Raw genomic sequence first — 15,895 nt, forward strand, 5'->3', positions numbered from 1 at the left:
CCATCATTCCAAGGTTTCAACTTCATTTCAAAGTCACATGTTCCCATCTAGAGTAGTCAAATTTTTAATTGATTGGCACTAGCAACTATTTCATGAGGGGTGCTATCTAGCTTTGGAATGGTTTTAATATAACCTTTGATCTTGCTCTTTTCTATTCCAAAAGAAATCATATACCAAAAAGTACTTTGAAGTAAATAAGCGAAAGTAATTGCAGAGTAAAAACATGGGATAGGTAAAATATAAATTTAAAGGGATGATGGTGCATTTCTCTGGTAGAGCTTTGCATCATGGTGGTTAGCAAGATTATTAGCTTGCCTTGATTGGTGAGGTGATCAAAGTGTTCTTCTTCTTCCTCTTGGTAGAATACCTCCTCCTCTTGATAGTCTCCGGTACTAGCGTCTATGAACGAATCCGAGGATACAATCACCAAACAACACTTAAGTAATCCTAATTAGCCTTAATGGCTCACACAATTGATCTAGCATCACTACTTAACATCTATTCATAATTTATTCTAGGGTTTCTTTATTTATTAATAGGAAAATAATTTCCTCTTATTAAAAATGGAGTTAGGATTTCTCTTTAGTTTGTGAGAAAATAATTTCCTCTCATTGAATCTTCTTAAGATTTAATTTCTCTTATGAATAATCTATGACCTAGGTTGACCAAAGTCAACCTCTTCATACATACCATTTGAGACAAGGATTTAAATGAGGTTCCATACCTCATGCAATTTAATACCATCATGGTAGTGATTTAATGCCACCAAATAATTCAATATGAGGTTATATAGACTATGCTCACTACCTCATGTTGAATTACTTGAGAACAAGATTTAAATGAGAGGAATATCTCTCATATAATTTAACACATAGTTATAACAAATTTAAAGGACTACTATTGAGGTGATTTAATACTCTCAAATAACTAGGGATGATCCCATGTTGACCAAGGTCAACACTTCACACTTAGTATTTGAGAAAAGTGAGTTAAATGAGATTCATCATCTCATGTGATTTAATTAATCTTTGGAAAATTTAAATACTATTTAAGATCTATAAATGAGCAAGTATGAGCCTAGTAAATTAAAGGTCAACACATTACTTCATATTATTTGAGTAAGATGATTTAAATGAGGTGGGCACCTCATACCATTTTAATAACACCTTGCAAGGGTTTAATAACATTAATTAATCTAAGGTGAGTTTTAATTGACTATGGGATCTACCTCATATTAATTTGGTTGAGGCAAGATTTAAATGAGACCAAAGTATCTCATATGATTTAATAGATAGGTTTGAACAATTTAAATACTACTTGTGAGAAGGATTTAGTATTTTCAAATAGGAACATATGGTTCATTAATACATGTGTTATCAATTCTCATTGAACTATTTGGATTAATGATTTAAGTGAGAAGCTATACTTCATATAAGTTAAACTATCATCTAAATGATTTAAAATCTCTAAGTAACCAAGCATGAGACTTATTTGACCAAGGTCAGTACCTCTAGTTGAATTACTTAGGATCACAATTTAAATGAGAGAGAAGCCCCCATACTATTTAAATAAGTTTATGTGTATGGATTAAATGGGCTAGAAATGGCTCCATAGCCATTATTTGACTCTAGTCCATGATCATGCAAAACAACTATGATATATTTTTACATAAACAATTAGATTATGTCAAATGTGATTTATTAGAGTTGGAATCAACTTAAAATCATTTATAGATAATTTTTAATATTTATTTGAAGTTAGAAAAGGCCCTGCCTTGTTATTTTTATCATTTGAATTTACTTACGAATTTGGACATGAGGCCAGTGGCATTGTTTAGATAATTTCATGAGCTTTCCGAATATATAAAATTTGCTAGATTTGGTTTGGTAGATTTCAAACTATTCAAAAATTACTAAAGCATCTGCAGGGTTTTTGGAAATAAAATTTAAATCTAGATTTGAATCTTTGGGCTAGGCGGGAAAGCAAATGGGCCGAATTGTTTAAAAAGCCAAAGGGGCCAGCCCAGTAACGTTTCACACGCCACGGGCCAGCTGACAGGTGGGGTCTACACGTCAGCGATACATCACAGCCGAATCGGTATGCTCTAACCTGGACCGCGCGATTAGGAGTGGATTCGACGGTCGACCGTCGTCGTCGTCGACGGGGGAGGAGGACGTGCTGCGATGGCGAGGTAGGGGGTCGGCGGCTTGATGGAGCTCCGGCGAGGGGTGGCGAGGGTCGCAGGTGAACGAGGAGTTGACGGCGAGGTCAGTGGTAGTCGGGGGAGTGCTTGAGGTAGACGGAATCGACGGCGGTGCTGAGCTACGGTGGCGGCGGACTCCGGCCAAATTCCGACGAGCTGGTGTCTAATTGAGGAGGGGAAGTGTTCGAGGATGATCAGAAGTGAGAGGGAAGTCGATTGGTGTGAGAGATTCGTCCAGGGGCGGCCTGCTTTTATAGGGGAGCGAGGTGCTGCGGGTGCCCGTGGGAGGTCGTCCATGTCGCCGGCGTCTGGAGCGGCGAAGGGGCAAGCTAGGGGACGCGTTGTGTAGGCGACGGCTAGGCGGAGCTAGCGCGCATGAAGGGACGACAGGGGAAGGACGGGAGCGTGCTGGTTATCGTCGAGAGCTTGCAGTACAGGCGTGGCAGATTTCTGATGATGGCGATGGCGACGGTGCACGCGCGAGCCAGCGAGCATGTCTACGGCGTAGAGGAGAGGTTGGCGACGCGCGATGCAGGGGTAGGCATGCAGGGAGGTACTGAGGCGATGGGGCGTGGACGTGTACTGGCGCGTCCAGTGACATGCCAGGGCGCGCTCACCGCGTGCCTGGCACGTTCTGGGTGCGGTCTGGACGCGTGCGTTCCGGCCAATGCCAAGCCGTGGCGAGCTAGGGCTGGGTACCATCGGTGTCCTGGGGCTATGTAGATTCTCCAGGACAAGAAGAAAAAGTGAGGAGAGGATCAGAGAGAGATTGGGCATGGGTGATGGCATGAGCACGACATGGTGGAGTTTTTGATCATGCCACCACTTTACTCAGTGCAAAATGGCAGGGCTTGATGCAGAGGAGGTACAGGAGGTTGATGATCACAAGTTTGGAGAGGGTTTAGTCTAAGAACTGGTGGATAATAGAGTGTATGGCATTTGCCAAATGTTGCCTGCCAAGTGTTTGTGAAAATGGCCGCATGAAACTTTTGGTCAAATTTTGGATTTCTTTTTGGTGGAGCTCAAACATATAATTAATGAGAAAGAATGGTGGTGGTGGTGGTCATTTTGGCAAAGATTTGTGAGATTTCAAATTTGGGATTATCTTCACATAGTTTCAAAGTCTCCACTTGTCAAATCCATACTGGTCAACCTAGTCAACTTTAACCCTGATGGTCAACATGAAAGTTGTAGACCTTGACATGGTCTTGGATGACATGGCTTTGGTTGACCAAGTTTGGTTGGAGAAAATTCAAAGCCAGGGGGGTAAAGTAGTGAACATTTTATAAAATGGCAATATGACCATTATCACATGTAAGTTGATTTTAAGATTTCCTTTGATTTGATTCTTGTTTCTTTGATGCAATTATGTTTGTTTATCATATATAAGTATTCTACAAACAAAAGATCAAGCAATGGTGGCCCTTGATGAAGATTTGCAAAATTGGCCCTATGTGTATGTGAGTGAAATTGGGATTTTCTCCCTATTTAATTTCTCTTCATTTGATTTGATATTCCTTGACTCTAATATGATTCTTAGTAGTTTAGAAACATTTTAAGATCATTGAAACCATTTCAAATGGTCTTGTTCAAAGATTTGCAAAAATGGCCATAACCCATAAAGATGATGTGTCAAATTTCATTATTTTTGTAAGTGGTTCCCCTTGATCTACTTGGGCATGGGTTAGGGTTAATTTAGGGTTATATTAGGTTTGGAGAAGGTTCCACATCATTTGGTCAAGGTTTAAAGTCAAAGGGCAAAGTTTGGTGAAATGGCTATGTGTCACATATGCCTCTATGCATATGGTGCATTTGATTTTTAATTTGACTTGGCTTGACCCAATTGGTGTTGTTGAGTGTTGAAATGGTATATAGGAGTGATACCACCATTCACAACATATCTTAGGGTCAATTTTCTTAAGTTCACCATTTTGCTATTTTACTCTCATATGCCTCTATGGCATTTTTAGTTTCTTTTTATTTTATTGGAAAACAACTTGATTTAGGTTTGATAAGTACTAGGTAGGGTGTGTAATGGTATTCCAAACCCCTAACCAAAGTAGAGGAGCTTAGGGTAAAGATTTATAAAATAGCCATAGGCACATATGCCTTTTTATTATTTAACTTCCTTTTATTTTCTTTTAACTAGGATGGTGAGAAGAGGGGTGAGGTTTTAGGGTTTAAGATTATTTCAAATACTAATAACAAGCAATCATGGCAATAGCACAAGAATTAAGCAAGATTATTATGTACCAAACTTAATTTAATAAAAGTTTTTGTTGGTTCCAAAATTTGGAACTAGGGGAATTTATTTATTTTGTCTTGAATTTCTGGGATGTTACACCACCTGACCTATACCTGGTCAGGAAGGTGTTGGATTGCTTCGATTAGTCTCTGCATGGTATACACGTAAACATTAAATACGAGCCCGATCGGCTCTCAGGTTGCCCTGTGGATCGGCTCAAGGAGCCGATCGCCCCATGATTCACGTTGGGTTTACGATGACATGGGGCTCCTGCTTGATCAACACAAAGTTAAACCAATCCACGACAGTTTAGGGTTTTCACCATATGATCGGAACATCCTACGCGTAGTTGAGCCTAATAGACACGAAAGATGATAGAAAGCTAACCCTAAAAGAGGCCTAAAAACTAACATTAAGTTAATTCCCGGAACAATCCCTCCTAGAGATAGCAAACTATACCTTACGCACTACCGGATCGTCCAACCCGTTTGCAAGGCCTAACCATACGGATATTAAACTAATCCTTGAAAAACAAGGAGCAACTATAACAGATTGGATCTACTAAACGACGAACAAGCAAGGTGCTGCCCTTACACCTAGATAGGTATAAGGGCAGCTAGATATCGATGGACGGCATAGCTAAGCAAATATGTGTAAGAAAAGCATCAATGCAAGCCCCAAAACATCTATGATAAGTAGTGTTACTCGCCATCAACAACGCTTCGGCACGAGCAACGCAAGATGCGATCTAGGCAGCATGATGCTTACCCGGAAGAAACCCTCGAAACAAGGGGTGGCGATGCGCCTGGTTTGTGTTTGTTGTGAACGTGATTGTCCTCCTTTCTAATAACCCTAGACACATATTTATAGTCCAAGGGACTTTCTAATTCGGGCGTACACCTAACCGTGTACGGGATAAACTCTATCTTTTAATTCTAAACTAAGATGCAATCTACTATAATATACAGATACACGGGCAACCTAGCCCAAACTCTTCGCGCATGGCCGCTTTAGAGACACTCCACGTGTATATCCTTCAAGCCCATCTCAATTACGGCCCATCTCCTGATTTAGCCAAAATCTGGTGATAACAAAAATACATTCAAGAGGGGGGCAATAATACTAAGTATTTTCACCTCATAGCAAATGGAAAGCATAGGAAAAAGAAAATTTACCAGTTAGAGCAAGAAGAGGGTACTATTGTCGGTGATGATAACCTAAGGGTCTATATTTCAGAGTATTATAAAAAACTCTTTGGAAGCCCGGAACCTAGTTCTATCGCTTTGGATGAAACTAGAACGGATGATATCCCGCAATTATCGGCGGAAGAGAATAATATGTTAACGGCTAACTTCTCAATGGAGGAGATTCGTAATGCGATTTTTGAAATGGAACTTAATAAATCACCAGGACCAGATGGATTTCCTGCAGAGTTTTATCAGCGCTTTTGGGAGGTCATTAAACATGATTTGATGGCACTTTTTGAGTGTTTTCAAAGAGGAGAACTGCCCCTATATAAATTGAATTTTGGGGTAATTATTTTATTACCTAAAAAGGAGAATGCAACGCAAATCCAACAATACAGACCAATTTGTCTGTTAAATGTGAGCTTTAAAATCTTCACAAAGGTGGCGACAAATCGTATTTCTGAGGTAGCGCAGAAAGTTATTAGACCTACACAAACGGCTTATATTCCAGGACGACATATTTTAGAAGGGGTGGTAGTTCTTCATGAGACGCTACATGAAATGCATAGGAAAAAGCTGGATGGGATAATTTTTAAGATTGATTTCGGAAAAGCATATGATAAGGTTAAGTGGCCATTTCTGCAACAAGTGCTCCGTATGAAGGGTTTTGACCCTGTATGGTGTGATAGAATAAAGCAATTTGTGCAAGGGGGAAGTGTCGGAATCAGGGTTAACGATGTTACTCGGTCATAATTTTCAAACGAGGAAAGGACTTCGGCGGGGAGATCCTCTATCTCCGATTCTTTTTAATATAGTCGCGGATATGTTAGCGATTCTTATAGCTCGCGCTAAAGAAGAGGGTAAAGTTGGGAGTTTGCTAACCGATTTGATTGACGGGGACTATCCATATTACAATATGCAGATGACACAATATTATTTTTGGAACATGATATAGCTAAGGCTGTGAATATGAAACTCATTCTATGTATGTTTGAACAATTATCGGGTTTGAAAATTAATTTCCACAAGAGTGAATTTTTTGCTTTGGTAAGGCAAAGGATATGGAGGACCAATATAGAAATGTTTTTGGGTGCGAGTCTGGATCCTTACCATTAAAATATTTGGGTATTCCTATTCATTTTAGGACACTTCGAAATGCGGAGTGGAACCCGATTGAGAATCGGTTTGCCTCTAAATTAGGATGTTGGCGGAGTAAAATGTTGTCGTATGGAGATAGACTCACGTTGATTAACTCGGTTCTCACGAGCCTTCCGATGTTTATGTTGTATTTTTTGGAAATCCCAATTGGAGTGAGAAAGAGGTTGGATTATTATAGGTCAAAGTTCTTTTGGCAATCTGATGAGCAAAAAAAGAAATATAGATTATCCAAGTGGAATATTGTGTGTAGGCCTAAGGATCAAGGGGGGTGGGGATTGAGGTTTTAGAATTGAAAAACAAATGCCTACTTAGCAAATGGTTGTTTAAACTTCTATCGGAGGAGGGTATGTGGCAACAAATGCTTTGTAACAAATATTTGAATAACAAAACTCTAGCACAAGCGGAAGCTAAACCGAACGATTCTCCTTTTTGGAAAGGCCTTATGAATGTTAAGGACGAATTCTTCAAAAGAGGGTATTTTAAAGTGGGTGATGGGACTACTTGTTAGATTACGGGAAGATGTTTGGATGGGAGATTCACCGTTATCCCATCGGTATCCGGCTTTGTATAATATTATTCAACATAAGAATGTGTTAGTATCAACGGTGTTTGCTACTCAACCTATTAATATCTCTTTTAGAAGAGGCTTGAATGATAATAAATGGTTACAATGGATTAATTTATGTCAGCGCCTAATCACTCGTGGATTTAACAACTGAATCGGATAAGTTTGTATGGAGACTTACCGACTCGGGTAGTTTTTCTGTTAAGAGTATGTATCTTGATCTCATGAATGGACATACTGTTTATCTTCAGAAATACTTATGGAAATTAAAAATCCCATTAAAAATTAAAATTTTTATGTGGTTCTTGAGTAATAAGGTGCTCTTAACTAAGGACAATTTAGCTAAAAGAAATTGGAAGGGATGTCACTTCACGTGAAACGGTCAACCATTTGTTCATTGATTGGCCTTTCGCGAATATTGTTTGGTGCATGATGTACTTAACTTATAATATTCCTCCACCGGCTAATATTACTAATATGTTTGGTAGATGGCTTAATGGAGTATGAAACGATGATAAACAGAAAATTCGAATTAGAATATCGGCTCTATGTTGGGCAATCTGGAGAACTAGAAATGACATTATTTTTAACAAGCAAACTGGAACTAATTTTTTGCAGGTTATCCGGCGAGCTGCTTGTTCGATTCAACAATGGGTTTTCCTTCTCCCTTTGGAGCAACGGGAGGATATGGTTACTTGGATGCAACCGGATGCTAGTGGTTGCTCAGGACTTCTTTTTCCAGGCTACTGGGTGGCGGCATCTTCATAGAATAGCAAATGCATAGCTTTTCTAGGAGACGTATTTTTGTTTGGCTGATTCATGTATCCACTTTAGCCGATCCATGATTGTAATAAGTGACTTCGAATTCTTGGAGACCTGATACTATGGTTTAATAAAGCAAGCCGTGTGCATCTATTGACGCAGAGGCTGGGGCAATGCTCCTTTATCTAAAAAAAAATAACAACCACCCATTTATTTCTAGTAGTTGCCATGGAAATCACATAGAAACCATCACGCCATTTCTTGTGTATCCATTTGAAGGGAAAAGTGTCACCTGCTTTGTAGGACCTCTGAGTATACAGTGTTCCTGGATAGACATGCCAAATACTTAATATTTCTATTGCAAGAAAAAAAGATTTAAACTGCCAGTTTGTGCAAGAAAAAAGGGCTTTAAACTGCCAAATAGTCAATATTTCCATTGGAAGAAAAAAGGGCTTTAAACGCATTGAATATAAATACCAAATGTAACTTGATGCTAAATGAGCACAATATTTGAAAATTTTAACTGTAGGCGTAATGTATTGTGGAAACATATAGCTGCAGACTAAAATGGCAGCATCAAGGAAAATTTATCATCCCAACTACAATTAGCTAGTTACCTTCGATTGGATTCTCTGTGTTTGTTGTATCAATAAGCAAATATTTCAAAGATAGGGTTTTTCAGCAAAGTGATTAGCAAAAACAAACTTGTTAGAAGTATAGTGACACCAACATAGTATATTCTTTAGGAACCAGCAGTAGTTATTGTTATAAAAGCGACAAGCAAATAACGAAGAACGATAAAGGAATACGCAACGGAGACACAAGATTTAACGTGGAAAACCCCTTCCAACACAGAAGGGGAAAAAACCACGGGCGCCAGCCAGCAAAACTTCACTATATCGGGGAGTGTTTACAAACGCCGTGGGTTATCTTATAATCTGATAAACCCTAGCCGGCGGCTTACAAGATGTATATATAGGCGGTGCCAACGATCCGTACCGTACCGCGGGGGCTGCCGCCCCCCGCACCCCCCTTCGCAGGCGTCCCTGCAGGGCACGACGAATGGGCCTCGCTCCGCTCGTCAGAAGTTAGCCTCCCTTTAGTATATGAATTTGGATCACAATACAACAAACTCCACCTTCAGACAAATTCCACCTTGTAGCATGAACTTCAACAAACTCCTGAACAACAAAGAAAACACTTGCTGGCGCCAACAGCCACTTGGGCTAAACAGTTATACCAACCAAGCTCGAGCAAAGCTCAAACTTGGAAATAGGAACTGGCTTTGTCATCATATCAGCAGGATTATCATGAGTACTTATCTTGCATACCTTCAGTTTACCTTGAGCAACAATGTCGCGAACATAATGGTACTTGATATCAATGTGCTTTGTCCTCTCATGGAACATTTGATCTTTAGTAAGGTATATTGCACTTTGACTATCGAGAAAACAAGTTAATGCAAGAATCATCTCCACAAAGCTCAAGCATACAAACCTTTCAACCAAACGAGACTCTTTGCAAGCTTCATTAATTGCTATATATTCTGCTTCGGTTGTAGATTGGGCAACAACGGCTTGTAACGTTGCCTTCCAACTCACAGACACATCCACCAACGAGTGAACACATAACCTGTGAGGGATCTTCTCTTATCCAAATCGGCAGCAAAATCTGAATCCACATAGCCTACGAGTCCCTCACCGGTCTTGCCAAACTTCAAGCAAGATTTGAATGTGCCACGAAGGTACCTGAAAATCCACTGAATAGCTTTCCAATGTTCTTTACCAGGATTAGCCATGTATCGACTGACCAAACTCATAGCATATGATAAGTCAGGACGAGAACAAACCATGGCATACATCAAGGAACCAACAGCACTAGAATACGGAACTCGAGACATGTACTCAATATCTTCATCAGTACTAGGACATTGCAATGCTGACAACTTAAAGTGAGGAGCAATAGGTGTACTAACAGACTTTGCATCATGCATATTAAAACGATGAAGAACTTTCTGAATGTAATTCTGCTGACTAAGAAATAACACACTAGATTTTCTGTCTCTTGTAATTTCCATACCTAGTATTTTCTTAGCAGCACCAAGATCCTTCATCTCAAACTCACTACTTAACTGTGACTTTAAAGTAGTGATCTCTTTCTTGCTCTTGGCAGCAATCAACATATCATCAACATATAATAGCAAGTATATTGGTGATCCATTAACGAACTTGATATAAACACAACTATCATACTTAGATCTCTTAAACTCATGTGCAAGCATAAATGAATCAAACCTTTTGTACCACTGTCTTGGAGACTGCATTTCGGACCATAAAGGGACCTCTTCAACTTGCAAACAAGATCCTCCTTACCGGGCACAACAAAACCTTCGGGTTGGTCCATGTATATCTCCTCCTCAAGCTCACCGGGTAGAAAAGCAGTCTTCACATCTAACTCGCTCAAGCTCAAGATCACGCATAGCCACAATACCAAAGAATGCACGAATGGAACTATGCTTCACAACCGGAGAGAATACATCATTATAATCAATACCTGGAATTTGGCTGAAACCTTTTGCTACTAACCTTGCCTTAAACCTCGGAGGCTCATTAGGAGACAAACCTTCCTTTCTTTTAAATATCCACTTACAACGGACAGCCTTCTTTTGTTTAGGCAAGGGCACAACATCCCATGTGCCATTCTTGTCAAGCGATTGCATCTCCTCTTGCATAGCGGAAATCCACTTCACGCGGTCAACGGATGCAACGGCCTCAGTATATGTAGCAGGTTCAGTATCATGCTCCACACTGTTCAGCACAACTCAAAGCATGGTGAACAAGATTACATTCTTCAATCAAACGAGGACGTGGACCTTTGTTACGCCTCGGTCTATCGGCGAGCAATGGAGCTATTTGTTTGCTGCAAAACAGGTGGTGAGTGCTTGAACAACAGTGTTATCATTTTCAGCAGCATCATTTTCTTTCTCCTCCACGTGCTCCACCTGCACGCTAATCCTCTGTTGTTCATCATCAGAATTATCAGAAAAATCAACATCATGAGTAACATCTGTAGATGAACTCTTATAAAACATGACAGCCTCATTAAAGACTACATTCCTGCTATGCAAAACTTTCTTAGTTTCAGGATTCCATAACTTGTATGCCTTAACTCATGAACCATAACCAAGAAACACACCCTTAACAGCCCTAGGCTCTAGCTTTCCATTATCAACATGAGCATAAGCAGTGCAACCGAAAACTCTCAACTGTGAATAATCAGCAGGTGAACCAGACCATACCTCAATAGGAGTTTTCTTATCAAGCGGAATGCAAGGTGACCTGTTTATCAAGTAACAAGCGGTGGAGGCTGCTTCAGCCCAAAAATGTCTATGCATACCAGCATTGGACAACATGCAGCGAGCCTTGGAGATGATGGTTCTGTTCATCCACTCCGCCACACCATTCTGCTGAGGAGTATATGGGATGGTGTGGTGCCTGACAATGCCTTCGTCGCTGCAATAATCATTGAAAACAGTAGAACAAAACTCCATGCCATTGTCGATACGAAGCAATTTAACTTTCTTTCTCGTTTGCTTATCTACCATAACTTTCCACTTTCTAAAAGCATCAAACACATCAGATTTATGTTTCAGAAAGAAAGGCCACACTTTTCCGGAGTAATCATCTATGATAGTAAGCATGTAATTTGCACCACCAAGAGAAGTCTTGCGGGAAGGTCCCCACACATCAGCATGCACATAATCTAGAATCCCTTTAGTGGTATGAACGGAAGCATTGAATTTAACTCTTTTATGCTTACCAAAAATGCGAGTGCTCACGGAACTCAAACTTACTCAAATTGCAGCCATCTAGCGGGTCTCTCCCGTGCAATTCTGCCATGCCATGTTCACTCATATGTCCAAGACGCATATGCCACAGATTAGTTTTACCGGGTTCATCGGGAATAACAGCAGAAGCAATACCGGACAAAGTGCTACCTCTAAGAACATATAATTTTGCGGAATTCATATCACCAATCATGTGAACGAGAGAGCCTTTTGATACCTTCGAACTCCGCGAGAACCGGAGTGTTTGTACCCATCAACATCAAAGGTACCGAGTGAGATCAGATTTCCGGCCATGCCGGTATGTGTCTCACATCCGTCGAGTGCGTGTCATGCCATCATGCATCTTGATCCGAACGGAGCCAATGCCCACGATCTCACGTGGGTTGTTATCTCCCATACGCATGACATCTCCACTCGCACAAACTCATAAGAACTCGAACCGATCTTTGTTACAGCAAATATGAAACGAGCATGCAGAATCAAGTATCCACTCATCATTACCAGAAACACAACCAGCAAACACAACTAGGCAATCGCCTTCAGAATTATCACTGGAAACAACAGCGGCCTTACCATCACCCTCAGATTTGTTTTTCGGTTGGTAAGTACCGTTTCTTTTCTCTTTGTTCTGCAACTTCCAACAATCATCAATATTATGGCTGGTTTTCTTACAGTACTTGCAGAACTTACCATCTCGTCCCTTGGACTTTGAACGACCTCTGTCGGTCTTGCTCTTATCTCTGTTGTAGTTGTTGTAGTTGTTGTTTCTGTTCTCGGTCCTGCCTCGGACCTGCAGTGCTTCTGCCTTAGATGACGAACCCTCTGCCTGCACCATAGATTTCATCTTTTCCCTCTGCTGGAGGGCCTCATAAACTTCGGCAAGGGTTAGTTCATCACGACTGTATAGTAAGGTGTCTCGAAAATTCGCAAAGGAATTAGGCAACGAGACTAACAGTATAAGAGCGAGATCCTCATCATCATACTTTACCTCCATGGATAGCAAATCAGAAACGATCTCTTTAAAGATCGATAGGTGATTCATCATTGACGCACCTTCTTGCAGCTTGTGCGAGAATAACTTCATCTTCACGTGCATCTTACTCGGTTAGATCTTTGGACATGCGGATCGATTCCAGTTTCAACCACAGCGCCAGCTGCGGATTTCTCAGCCAGCACTTCCTCGCAAGATATTGTTGGATAGATGAAGCTGAATTAAAGAAAAGGCCTTACGATCTTTCCTCTTTTCATCGTCGGTCCAGGTCTTGGCATCTTTCTTGCCAAATCCATCAAGAGCTTCATCCAGATCAGAAGATTGGGTGAGGATCGCCCTCATCTTCACTTGCCACAGAGAAAATCTCGTGGTGTAATCCAGCTGCGGTAGATCGAACTTCAAGCAAGACATGTCGCAAAACCCTAGATTGAAACACGGGCTCTGATACCACTTGTTATAAAAGCGACAAGCAAATAACGAAGAACGATAAAAGAATACGCAGCGGAGACACAAGATTTAACGTGGAAAACCCCTTCCAACACAGAAGGGGAAAAACCACGGGCGCCAGCCAGCAAAACTTCACTATATCGGGGAGTGTTTACAAACGCCGTGGGTTATCTTATAATCTGATAAACCCTAGCCGGCGGCCCATTCGTCGTGCCCTGCAGGGACGCCTGCGAAGGGGGGTGCGGGGGGCGGCAGCCCCCCGCGGTACGGTACGGATCGTTGGCACCGGCCCAAGCCTCCGGCGACGGGCCTCGCTCCGCTCGTCAGAAGTTAGCCTCCCTTTAGTATATTAATTTGGATCACAATACAACAGTTATGTGCAACACAGAATTAAAAGATTACAGAGGCGTCCCAGCAACAACGATAAGCTCCCACCGCCGAGCAAGGAGGAGCAGCCATCTTCTTTGACAATGAAAGACCTAGAGCTCAAATCAGCTACAATCAGACTTGGAATTAACCTGCACCTGCAAATAAGAAACTGCTCAGTACAAAGGCAAGAGATGTGTCTATGATATATGTACAAGTTTTCTTTCCCGTAAGGACATGCTCTTATCTATTTTTCTCTCATATACATGATTTGCCATTTTTAGTGCTCTAAAAAATTAGAGGGGAAATTTAGGCAAGTGAATTGACACATGATGATCGATGGAGCAGCTACACGCCTTTTTTTAGTGCACCAATGGGTCCCTTAAACAAACAGGTGGGTGCCTAGCAGACCTAGGAAGACAACAAACCTGCAAGACAAGACAATGGGCACGCCTATCTCACCAACGGAATACCATAAACAACACATAATCCTACCTAACAACCCTAGAAACCCAAGAAAATTATGTTTTCCAAAGGCTACAACATTCCCAGACCTGGATCCTCCACACATCCTGAAATTTCAGAATTCACTGGTATATCCATGGAGCATTCACGTATCCACAAATCCTACAAACGGAAGCGCGATCTATAGTGAGTGTACAAATCGAGCCTGGACCATCAAAGCTGAACCGAAATACACATCATGATTGCTGACTAATGGATAGATAAAATAGAATTTCAGAGATTCTGGCATTCAGGACAAATCAAATATCAGCATGTTAATGCACATGTGGGTTATTATCCAGTGGATATTTCGACATATTTGTGGAAGCAACCATAACACATCTTGAGCAGATCGAGAAATGTCTGAGGAATATAATTGCAACTATTTTTTTCTTCAATCATGTCTTATAACTATGAAGGATATTCTTACGTCTACAGCTGGACATGAAGTTGCTTCACAGATGCCTTTTTAATAACTGAGGCTTGAAAATTTCCATAGTTTCAACAAGATCAATCTTTATTCAAAAAGTATTTTTTTGTTGAAGTATCAGAGTTTCGCTACAAATGGAAGAAGCATGACAAGTGAATCTAAAATAATGAAAACGAAAAACAAAGGCTATCCTTATTTGGCAGCCTAGACTAAAAGTATATGCAAGAAAAAATATGTGTAAGCTTTTGACCTCAAGAGGACTAGTTTCACCCTCAAGCTCAACCATAACTGGAGCATTCATGCTACAGATACCAAAGGCTAAATTACTAATATGAATGAACTCATTAAATCTATGGTGTACTCACATAGAAGTCTACCTTATCTCCAAATTAAAGCACATGTGCCAAGGGCACGCTCATACTTGTCAAATATTTTGATGTATTGCGTGGCACACAGTCTTTTCATGTTCATTTTCTTCACCTTCACTCCATACAATATCATCATGGGCATCCTCGTTTTTCTCAGGATCTTCAATCCCTTCCTATTCAAGAGTAGTGCATTTGTTAAGCTACAAGCTCATGTGATGAGTAACATCATTATTCGACAATAGGCGATGGATCTGCACTTCAATATCATCCAATGGAGGATCATCATGATACCTGCATTAAAAATGAGGAATTGTAACTCAATAATTAATTCAGCTAAAAATATAATCCTTGATGAATATTGCTTTTTAGTCTAGAAACCAAGCTTTCCAACATTATTCATCTCCTCAGACCGCATACCTAGTATCGATCTAATACTTGTTGCAAGGTAAAAACTGAATAATTATTGAGGAGATTAAAAAACACTGAAGGATGGCAACAACGGCATAATCAATCTCCACATCACATTTCATTCTTATAAAAGGGTGTACATTTTCCATTTGGAGATGTTTCCATTTGTAGTCAACTATTTTATTTGTAGGCAAGCCAAAATTGAACAGGTTACTGTGTGGGATATATTATTTTGCTGGAATGAAATTAGATGGTAGGTTACTGTGTGGTCATAGGTCAGAACTTGGAAGGTGATGTAGCTAAAAAAATTAGATTGTACAGGAACGGGATTACATGGAGTTGAATAGGATGGATTGGAGCATACTAACGTAGCAAAGAAGAAGCAATTCATGATTAGCAGGCCAAGTGGTTCTC

The sequence above is a fragment of the Lolium rigidum genome, chromosome 3 (assembly GCF_022539505.1).
Source record: "Lolium rigidum isolate FL_2022 chromosome 3, APGP_CSIRO_Lrig_0.1, whole genome shotgun sequence".
In the NCBI taxonomy this organism is placed as follows: Eukaryota; Viridiplantae; Streptophyta; class Magnoliopsida; order Poales; family Poaceae; genus Lolium; species Lolium rigidum.